General features: G+C 33.1%; 1 long non-coding RNA gene across 1 annotated transcript in view; it reads right to left on the bottom strand.

Moving 5' to 3' along the window:
• The window catches only part of LOC137630102 (uncharacterized), a 63,376-nt gene that overhangs the window by 23,430 nt on the left and 27,756 nt on the right, over nucleotides 1-12,190 (bottom strand). The window contains exon 3 of the long non-coding RNA XR_011041655.1: nucleotides 11,855-12,007. This is a non-coding gene — a long non-coding RNA (uncharacterized lncRNA). The remainder of the gene's footprint in view (nucleotides 1-11,854; nucleotides 12,008-12,190) is intronic.

Below are 12,190 nucleotides of genomic sequence, written 5' to 3'. Positions count from 1 at the left end.
TGAATCCTCAAACTTATACTTGGGCTATTCCTAGTGAATATTATCCTGACATGGCTCAACACAAGACAAATACCAAATATATGGCTACACATTACAATAATATAAAACCTCAAATTTTTACTTTAGCTATTCAAAATATTCTCGTGACTTCTACCAGAGTATTCCTAGTGATTATATTCCTGACACTGTTCAACAGAAGATAAATGCTGAATATCTGTCTAATCAATACAGGAAAGATGAATCTTCAAACTTATACTTGGGCTATTCCTAGTGATTTATATCCTGATATGGCTCAACACAAGACAAATACTAAATATATAGCTACTCATTACAATAATATTAAAACCTCAAATTTTTACTTTAGCTATTCCAAATGTTCTCGTGACTTCTGCCAGAGTATTCCTAGAGATATTCCTGACACTGTTCAACAAAACACAAATGCTGAATATCTGCCTAATCAATACAGGAAATATGAATCTTCAAACTTATACTTGGGCTATTCCTAGTGATTATTATCCTGACATGGATCAACACAAGACAAATACTAAAAATATGGCTAAGCCTACACATTTCAATAATATAAAACCTCAAATTTTTACTTTAGCTACTGCAAATGTTCTCGTGACTTCTGCCAGAGTATTCCTAGTGATTATATTCCTGACACTGTTCAACAGAAGACAAATGCTAAATCTCTGTCTAATAAATACAGGAAAGGTGAATCTTCAAACTTATACTTGGGCTATTCCTAGGGATTATTATCCTAACATGGCTCAACACAAGACAAATACCAAATATATGGCTACACATTACAATAATATAAAACCTCAAATTTTTACTTTAGCTATTCAAAATATTCTCGTGACTTCTACCAGAGTATTCCTAGTGATTATATTCCTGACACTGTTCAACGGAAGACAAATGCTGAATATCTGCCTAATCAATACAGAAAAGATGAATCTTCAAACTTATACTTGGGCTATTCCTAGTGATTATTATCCTGACATGGCTCAACAAAAGACAAATACCAAATATCTGGCTACACATTACAATAATATAAAACCTCAAATTTTCACTTTAGCTACTCCAAATGTTCTCGTGACTTCTGCCAGAGTATTCCTAGTGATTATATTCCTGACACTGTTCAACAGAAGATAAATGCTGAATATCTGCCTAATCAATACAGGAAAGATGAATCTTCAAACTTATACTTGGGCTATTCCTAGTGATTATTATCTTGACATGGATCAACACAAGACAAATACTAAAAATATGGCTAAGCCTACACATTCCAATAATATAAAACCTCAAATTTTTACTTTAGCTACTCCAAATGTTCTCGTGACTTCTGCCAGAGTATTCCTAGTGATTATATTCCTGACACTGTTCAACAGAAGACAAATGCTAAATATCTGTCTAATCAATACAGGAAAGATGAATCTTCAAACTTATACTTGGGCTATTCCTAGTGATTTATATCCTGATATGGCTCAACACAAGACGAATACTAAATATATAGCTACTCATTGCAATAATAATAAAACCTCAAATTTTTACTTTAGCTATTCCAAATGCTCTCGTGACTTCTGCCAGAGTATTCCTAGAGATTATATTCCTGACACTGTTCAACAGAAACACAAATGCTGAATATCTGCCTAATCAATACAGGAAATATGAATCTTCAAACTTATACTTGGGCTATTCCTAGTGATTATTATCCTGACATGGATCAACACAAGACAAATACTAAAAATATGGCTAAGCCTACACATTTCAATAATATAAAACCTCAAATTTTTACTTTAGCTACTGCAAATGTTCTCGTGACTTCTGCCAGAGTATTCCTAGTGATTATATTCCTGACACTGTTCAACAGAAGACAAATGCTAAATCTCTGTCTAATAAATACAGGAAAGGTGAATCTTCAAACTTATACTTGGGCTATTCCTAGGGATTATTATCCTAACATGGCTCAACACAAGACAAATACCAAATATATGGCTACACATTACAATAATATAAAACCTCAAATTTTTACTTTAGCTATTCAAAATATTCTCGTGACTTCTACCAGAGTATTCCTAGTGATTATATTCCTGACACTGTTCAACGGAAGACAAATGCTGAATATCTGCCTAATCAATACAGAAAAGATGAATCTTCAAACTTATACTTGGGCTATTCCTAGTGATTATTATCCTGACATGGCTCAACAAAAGACAAATACCAAATATTTGGCTACACATTACAATAATATAAAACCTCAAATTTTCACTTTAGCTACTCCAAATGTTCTCGTGACTTCTGCCAGAGTATTCCTAGTGATTATATTCCTGACACTGTTCAACAGAAGATAAATGCTGAATATCTGCCTAATCAATACAGGAAAGATGAATCTTCAAAGTTATACTTGGGCTATTCCTAGTGATTATTATCTTGACATGGATCAACACAAGACAAATACTAAAAATATGGCTAAGCCTACACATTCCAATAATATAAAACCTCAAATTTTTACTTTAGCTACTCCAAATGTTCTCGTGACTTCTGCCAGAGTATTCCTAGTGATTATATTCCTGATGCTGTTCAACAGAAGACAAATGCTAAATATCTGTCTAATCAATACAGGAAAGATGAATCTTCAAACTTATACTTGGGCTATTCCTAGTGATTTATATCCTGATATGGCTCAACACAAGACGAATACTAAATATATAGCTACTCATTGCAATAATAATAAAACCTCAAATTTTTACTTTAGCTATTCCAAATGCTCTCGTGACTTCTGCCAGAGTATTCCTAGAGATTATATTCCTGACACTGTTCAACAGAACACAAATGCTGAAAATCTGCCTAATCAATACAGGAAAGATGAATCTTCAAACTTATACTTGGGCTATTCCTAGTGATTATTATCCTGACATGGATCAACACGAGACAAATACTAAAAATATGGCTACACATTACAATAATATAAAACCTCAAATTTTTACTTTAGCTACTACAAATGTTCTCGTGACTTCTGCCAGAGTATTCCTAGTGATTATATTCATGACACTGTTCAACAGAAGACAAATGCTAAATATCTGCCTAATCAATACAGGAAAGATGAATCTTCAAACTTATATTTGGGCTATTCCTAGTGATTATTATCCTGATATGGCTCAACACAAGACAAATACCAAATATATGGCTAAACATTACAATAATATAAAACCTCAAATTTTTACTTTAGCTACTCCTAATGTTCTCGTGACTTCTGCCAGAGTATTCCTAGTGATTATATTCCTGACACTGTTCAACAGAAGATAAATGCTGAATATCTGCCTAATCAATACAGGAAAGATGAATCTTCAAACTTATACTTGGGCTATTCCTAGTGATTATTATCCTGATATGGCTCAACACAAGACAAATACCAAATATATGGCTAAACATTACAATAATATAAAACCTCAAATTTTTACTTTAGCTATTCCAAATGTTCTCGTGACTTCTGCCAGAGTATTCCTAGAGATTATATTCCTGACACTGTTCAACAAAACACAAATGCTGAATATCTGCCTAAACAATACAGGAAATATGAATCTTCAAACTTATACTTGGGCTATTCCTAGTGATTATTATCCTGACATGGATCAACACAAGACAAATACTGAAAATATGGCTAAGCCTACACATTTCAATAATATGAAACCTCAAATTTTTACTTTAGCTACTGCAAATGTTCTCGTGACTTCTGCCAGAGTATTCCTAGTGATTATATTCCTGACACTGTTCAACGGAAGACAAATGCTGAATATCTGCCTAATCAATACAGAAAAGATGAATCTTCAAACTTATACTTGGGCTATTCCTAGTGATTATTATCCTGACATGGCTCAACAAAAGACATATATTTGGCTACACATTTCAATAATATGAAACCTCAAATTTTTACTTTAGCTACTCCAAATGTTCTCGTAACTTCTGCCAGAGTATTCCTAGAGATTATATTCCTGACACTGTTCAACAGAAGACATATGCTGCATATCTGAATAATCAATACAGGAAAGATGAATCTTCAAATTTATATTTGGGCTATTCCTAGTGATTATTATCCTGATATGGCTCAACACAAGTCAAATACCAAATATATGGCTACACATTACAATAACATAAAACCTCAAATTTTTACTTTAGCTACTGCAAATGTTCTCGTGACTTCTGCCAGAGTATTCCTAGTGATTATATTCATGACACTGTTCAACAGAAGACAAATGCTAAATATCTGTCTAATCAATACAGGAAAGATGAATCTTCAAACTTATATTTGGGCTATTCCTAGTGATTATCATCCTGATATGGCTCAACACAAGACAAATACCAAATATATGGCTACACATTACAAAGATATAAAACCTCAAATTTTTACTTTAGATACTCCAAATGTTCTCGTGACTTCTGCCAGAGTATTCCTAGTGATTATATTCCTGACACTGTTCAACAGAACACAAATGCTAAATATCTGCCTAATCAATACAGGAAAGATGAATCCTCAAACTTATACTTGGGCTATTCCTAGTGAATATTATCCTGACATGGCTCAACACAAGACAAATACCAAATATATGGCTACACATTACAATAATATAAAACCTCAAATTTTTACTTTAGCTATTCAAAATATTCTCGTGACTTCTACCAGAGTATTCCTAGTGATTATATTCCTGACACTGTTCAACAGAAGATAAATGCTGAATATCTGTCTAATCAATACAGGAAAGATGAATCTTCAAACTTATACTTGGGCTATTCCTAGTGATTTATATCCTGATATGGCTCAACACAAGACAAATACTAAATATATAGCTACTCATTACAATAATATTAAAACCTCAAATTTTTACTTTAGCTATTCCAAATGTTCTCGTGACTTCTGCCAGAGTATTCCTAGAGATATTCCTGACACTGTTCAACAAAACACAAATGCTGAATATCTGCCTAATCAATACAGGAAATATGAATCTTCAAACTTATACTTGGGCTATTCCTAGTGATTATTATCCTGACATGGATCAACACAAGACAAATACTAAAAATATGGCTAAGCCTACACATTTCAATAATATAAAACCTCAAATTTTTACTTTAGCTACTGCAAATGTTCTCGTGACTTCTGCCAGAGTATTCCTAGTGATTATATTCCTGACACTGTTCAACAGAAGACAAATGCTAAATCTCTGTCTAATAAATACAGGAAAGGTGAATCTTCAAACTTATACTTGGGCTATTCCTAGGGATTATTATCCTAACATGGCTCAACACAAGACAAATACCAAATATATGGCTACACATTACAATAATATAAAACCTCAAATTTTTACTTTAGCTATTCAAAATATTCTCGTGACTTCTACCAGAGTATTCCTAGTGATTATATTCCTGACACTGTTCAACGGAAGACAAATGCTGAATATCTGCCTAATCAATAGAGAAAAGATGAATCTTCAAACTTATACTTGGGCTATTCCTAGTGATTATTATCCTGACATGGCTCAACAAAAGACAAATACCAAATATCTGGCTACACATTACAATAATATAAAACCTCAAATTTTCACTTTAGCTACTCCAAATGTTCTCGTGACTTCTGCCAGAGTATTCCTAGTGATTATATTCCTGACACTGTTCAACAGAAGATAAATGCTGAATATCTGCCTAATCAATACAGGAAAGATGAATCTTCAAACTTATACTTGGGCTATTCCTAGTGATTATTATCTTGACATGGATCAATACAAGACAAATACTAAAAATATGGCTAAGCCTACACATTCCAATAATATAAAACCTCAAATTTTTACTTTAGCTACTCCAAATGTTCTCGTGACTTCTGCCAGAGTATTCCTAGTGATTATATTCCTGATGCTGTTCAACAGAAGACAAATGCTAAATATCTGTCTAATCAATACAGGAAAGATGAATCTTCAAACTTATACTTGGGCTATTCCTAGTGATTTATATCCTGATATGGCTCAACACAAGACGAATACTAAATATATAGCTACTCATTGCAATAATAATAAAACCTCAAATTTTTACTTTAGCTATTCCAAATGCTCTCGTGACTTCTGCCAGAGTATTCCTAGAGATTATATTCCTGACACTGTTCAACAGAACACAAATGCTGAATATCTGCCTAATCAATACAGGAAAGATGAATCTTCAAACTTATACTTGGGCTATTCCTAGTGATTATTATCCTGACATGGATCAACACGAGACAAATACTAAAAATATGGCTACACATTACAATAATATAAAACCTCAAATTTTTACTTTAGCTACTGCAAATGTTCTCGTGACTTCTGCCAGAGTATTCCTAGTGATTATATTCATGACACTGTTCAACAGAAGACAAATGCTAAATATCTGCCTAATCAATACAGGAAAGATGAATCTTCAAACTTATACTTGGGCTATTCCTAGTGATTATTATCCTGATATGGCTCAACACAAGACAAATACCAAATATATGGCTAAACATTACAATAATATAAAACCTCAAATTTTTACTTTAGCTACTCCTAATGTTCTCGTGACTTCTGCCAGAGTATTCCTAGTGTTTATATTCCTGACACTGTTCAACAGAAGATAAATGCTGAATATCTGCCTAATCAATACAGGAAAGATGAATCTTCAAACTTATACTTGGGCTATTCCTAGTGATTATTATCCTGATATGGCTCAACACAAGACAAATACCAAATATATGGCTAAACATTACAATAATATAAAACCTCAAATTTTTACTTTAGCTATTCCAAATGTTCTCGTGACTTCTGCCAGAGTATTCCTAGAGATTATATTCCTGACACTGTTCAACAGAACACAAATGCTGAATATCTGCCTAATCAATACAGGAAAGATGAATCTTCAAACTTATACTTCGGCTATTCCTAGTGATTATTATCCTGACATTGATCAACACAAGACAAATACTAAAAATATTGCTACACATTACAATAATATAAAACCTCAAATTTTTGCTTTAGCTACTGCAAATGTTCTCGTGACTTCTGCCAGAGTATTCCTAGTGATTATATTCCTGACACTGTTCAACAGAAGACAAATGCTAAATATCTGTCTAATCAATACAGGAAAGATGAATCTTCAAACTTATATTTGGGCTATTCCTAGAGATTATAATCCTGATATTGCTCAACACAAGACAAATACCAAATATATGACTACACATTACAATAATATAAAACCTCAAATTTTTACTTTAGCTACTCCAAATGTTCTCGTGACCTCTGCCAGAGTATTCCTAGAGATTATATTCCTGACACTGTTCAACAGAAGACAAATGCTGAATATCTGCCTAATCAATACAGGTAAGATGAATCTTCAAACTTATATTTGGGCTATTCCTAGTGATTATTATACTGACATGGAACAACACAAGACAAATACTAAATATATAGCTAATCATTACAATAGTAATAAAACCTCAATTTTTTAATTTAGCTATTCAAAATATTCTCATGACTTCTACCAGAGTATTCCTAGTGATTATATTCCTGACACTGTTCAACGGAAGATAAATGCTGAATATCTGCCTAAACAATACAGGAAAGATGAATCTTCAAACTTATACTTGGGCTATTCCTAGTGATTATCATCCTGACACGGCTCAACACAAGACAAATACCATATATATGGATACACATTACAATTATATAAAACCTCAAATTTTTACTTTAGCTATTCCAAATGTTCTCGTGAATTCTTCCAGAGTATTCCTAGTGATTATTATCCTGACATGGCTCAACAGAAGGCAAATACTAAATATAGGGCTACTCATTACAATAATAATAAAACCACAAATTTTCACTTTAGCTATTCCAAATGTTCTCGGGAACCCCACAGGAGTATTCCTAGTGATTACAATCCTGACACTGCACAACTGAAACAAATACTAAATATCTGACTAATCAATGCATGAAAGATGAAACCTCAAATTTTTCTTAAGCCATTCAAAGTGTTTTTGGTACTCCATAGGAATATTTCTGGTGGTTTTAATCCCGACACTGCTCAACAGGAAACAAATACTAAATATACAAGAAAAATACAACAAAATTTTGCTCAATCTACAGTATTCCAATTATCCAGAATGAGTTTTCAATACTTAACTCAGATATTCCTTGGGATTGTAATCCTAACATTGATCAACAGAAAACAAATACATATCTGGCTACTCTAGACAATTATCCAATATGAGCTCTCATCACTAAACAGGGATATTATGAGTGGTTATAATCCTTACACTGATGACAAGACAACAGATACTAAAGATCTGGCTATCCAATAAAAGAAAATAAAAGCTAAAAACTCGGCTAAATTTCTTCCACATCCGCAATAACTGTTCTCATAACTTCACGGGTATATTCCTAGTGATTGCAATCCTGTCACTGCTAAAAAAAAAAAAAAAAAAGAAATATCTTGCTACCCAATATAATTAAAATAATTAATTTTAATTTATTCTGAATATCCAGCTAAATGATTTTATTACTGAGGTGTGAAAATTCCTTGTAATCCTAGCACTGCTTAACAAAAATGTACTGTAATACTTTAACAATCTACTTCTTACTGGCTACCCAATGGAAAAATAATAAAATATATAAATTCCACTTAATCTATCGTACATATACTAAAGTTATCATTACCTATATTGGAAATTCTTATTGTTTGTAATCCTAGCACTGCTTAGAAATTAAATAGCAAACAACTGATTACCCATTGGAAGAAAAATAAAAATAAAATATTTCACGATCTATTATAAATATCCCACAAATGTTCTTATTACTTAAAGGGCAAATTCACAGGGATTGTAATTCTATCACTGCAGGAAGCAAACTATAATAAATCTTTGTTCATACTGGTTACTTAATGGAAAAACAAGAATTCAAAATAAGACCTGAAAATTTCACTCATCTATGCTAAACATCTTACATGTGTTCTTGTTACTAAATGGAGAATAATTAAATTTCTTACATTCCTAGTGATTGTAATGCTAGCACTGCTTAACAGGAATTAGTAAGTGGGCTTTCAACTATATTTCTATCCTTTTATATAAAATTTGCAATACACAGTTTCCTTAAGGCTGCACAAGGCTCTCTTGTCATTATCTTAAATCCTAAACTACAACAGTCGTCCATAAAGAATTAAATCCAAAGGATTACTATAATACATACAGATAGCCTTCGTTTTAAGAAATAGATTACTATCAGCATTGTGTGTGGTTAATATAAACTACAGCATATTCATCTATAATAAACTTAATTCCAAAGGATTATTATATTAGTCATATCAACTGAATCCTTGAGCTAAATTAGCATTATGCATCAATATCTTTGCAGTTTGTGAATGTTCTAGATTACATTTTCGCCCTTTTGAGTATTTGTTGGAAACTTTTTGTATAAGAATACATTTGAGTTAGTGGTTATAAGAAATCTAAAATCTAACATATAATTTAAAGTCAACTTAATTTCACTGACAGTTCCAATTACATAAACATTTCCAACGTTTTAACAATCACCAAACAAACAGTGGATTACACAAACTAAAAATAACCTAGTTTCTTAGCAATCTCACTTACTGGTGGTCTCACGTCAATAAGTATTTACAAATTGTTGCAACTGATATTTTAACATGTTTCATAATCATCGTTATTGCTCAATTAGGTAGCCAGTGATGCTAAGTTTGGATGAAGTATACTATAACAAGGGTTTTATGAATTTTTTACATGCCTTGTTCTATAAATCCCTATGCTTCTGTAAATAAGAATGTAAAAATTATGCATTAAAACTTAACTGTTCTAATGAAACTGTCGTGGCATGCACATAAAAACCAATTTGTACTTGGCTAATGCATAATTAGACTGAATTAACTTATTTATGATTAGCAAATTAGCTGAAATAGTTTGGAAGTGAAATTGTATAAGCTATAACTCTAAGGTCCCCTAAATAATTTTATGTACAACGAGTATTTGGGTCTGTAACCCACCTATTTGTTTGGAGAACTTGTCCATATGGGTAACCAATGACACTATTTGAATAAGTTACCACATCACGTGCGGTTCTTTACGAGTTTGGCTGCCTTTATATCATAATATCCCGTAATCTTCAGTACATAATTTAATATATTCAGAAACTTTACAATGAAAACGGCCTTTGCCGTACAAAACGATTATATCATGGTACCATTTGCCGGATTTTCCTGTTATCCTTCATTATTAAACTGGATTAACCTTATTTTTTTCTCATTCAAATATGCGATAGCATTAACTTAGTTTACTCAGTTCTAAATTCACTAAAGGTTATGCTAACATTCTAAAACTTGATAAAGGAGCGTCTGAACATGAAGTATGAGGACCATGTAATTTACTTTACTTTAAGGGCTGCTTATCCAGTCTTGTACACCAGGGGAACTCTACTCTCTACAGGACCTCCACAGTCGTTATATCATGTTCATTCGAGGTCACTTAGCACATCACAATGCATATTGCTCGCTTACTGTTAAATCGTCACTGTCTAAGCACTCGCAGAATAAGAAAGTATTCAAGTTCCTCTTGAAAGCTTTAATATCTTCAATCATTTGGATGTCCCGTGGGAGTTTTTTGTATTACCCATTTATATAAGTTTTTGCAAGATTCTTGAGGGTGACTGTAAAACCGATGAGAGAGAGAGAGAGAGAGAGAGAGAGAGAGAGAGAGAGAGAGAGAGAGAGAGACCGCTTATATATAAGAGAACATAGCCTATAGACGAGCGAGAGAAAAATATACCCCCACAAGAGAGAAAGAGACCACGTATATACAGTATACAAGAGAACATACCCTATAAAAAAGCGAAAGAGAAAGAAAATGCCCTATAGCGGAGCCAAAGTGAACGTATCCTATAAGAAAAACGTACCATTTAAGAGAAAGTGAAATCGTAGCCAAGAGAGAGAGAGAGAGAGAGAGAGAGAGAGAGAGAGAGAGAGAGCGTATAAATAAGAGAATGTACCCTATAGAGAAACTATACCTTATAGAAGAGAAAATGAGAAAATACCCTATAGAAGAGAGAATGAGAGCATTCCCTTTTGAAGAGAGCGAGATAGAACTTGCGCTATAGAATAGAAAAAAACGTGTCATCGTACAATATAGAAGAGCATGAAAGAAAAATATACCCTACAGGAGAGAGAGAGAGAGAGAGAGAGAGAGAGAGAGAGAGAGAGAGAGAGACAAGTCCCCCTCAGCAAAACCATGTTCGAAACAATGTACTTGAGCGAGAGGTCCCTTAAACGATGTTTATTCGTCATCTCTCTTCGGTTTGAGAGTAGTTTCATTTATCCAGGTCAGTGACCAAAATGTCGTTAAAGATTAGTTCCTAGGCAACAAACTTGCAATGTTAGCTGTGTTGTGATATCCATCATCACCCTTTCCTCCCCTCCACTTGTATTCCATCTTCATTTTGCTTTTAAAACTATTTCTTGATAAAACATCTTCAAAGTTATTTCGTGATGTGTCGACCATCACTGTTGACTTATAATGCGATATTAAAAATTTTCGTGTGTAAACGAACCTCGAAACTGCGTTGATTAACCACTATTACTGAATAAAAACGACCCAGGTTAATAATCAATGTACTCCAAATTAATACCACATCGAATATTTTCTTTCTGCCCAACCACCAAAATAAGATTTCATACTAAGGTGTTAGGTAGCCTAATGTAAGGTTAAAGGAAAGAGGAGAATAGTTTCACAAAGTATATTAATCATCTCAATATTAGTGTCTACACGAGGAAGCACATCAATGTGATTATAACTGCTTACTTGGCTAAAAATCGTTTTTAGCTCCAGTATCTTTTGCTCTGAACTTTGATGTCAGTACACCAGAAACCCCAAAATCAATCAATCAGGGACGGGAGCTCAAGGTAAAGCAATTCTAGCTGCAAAGTATTCGGAGATTGGCTCTGGATCGTCAATCTGTAAGAGAATTAAAATATAAATTTATTGTTCACGGTTACATCTGGCCATTTTAAGCCAAAAGAGAGAGAGAGAGAGAGAGAGAGAGAGAGAGAGAGAGAGAGAGAGAGAGAGAGAGAGTTTACATTGTAGAGAATAAGCGAAAGTGAGTAAATCATTTTCTTTAAGTAATGACCAGGAAAT

Source organism: Palaemon carinicauda, chromosome 38, assembly GCF_036898095.1.
Source record: "Palaemon carinicauda isolate YSFRI2023 chromosome 38, ASM3689809v2, whole genome shotgun sequence".
Classification (NCBI taxonomy): Eukaryota; Metazoa; Arthropoda; class Malacostraca; order Decapoda; family Palaemonidae; genus Palaemon; species Palaemon carinicauda.
The sequence above is the reverse complement of the archived record's forward strand: the minus strand, read 5'-3'. Positions and strand labels throughout refer to the sequence as shown.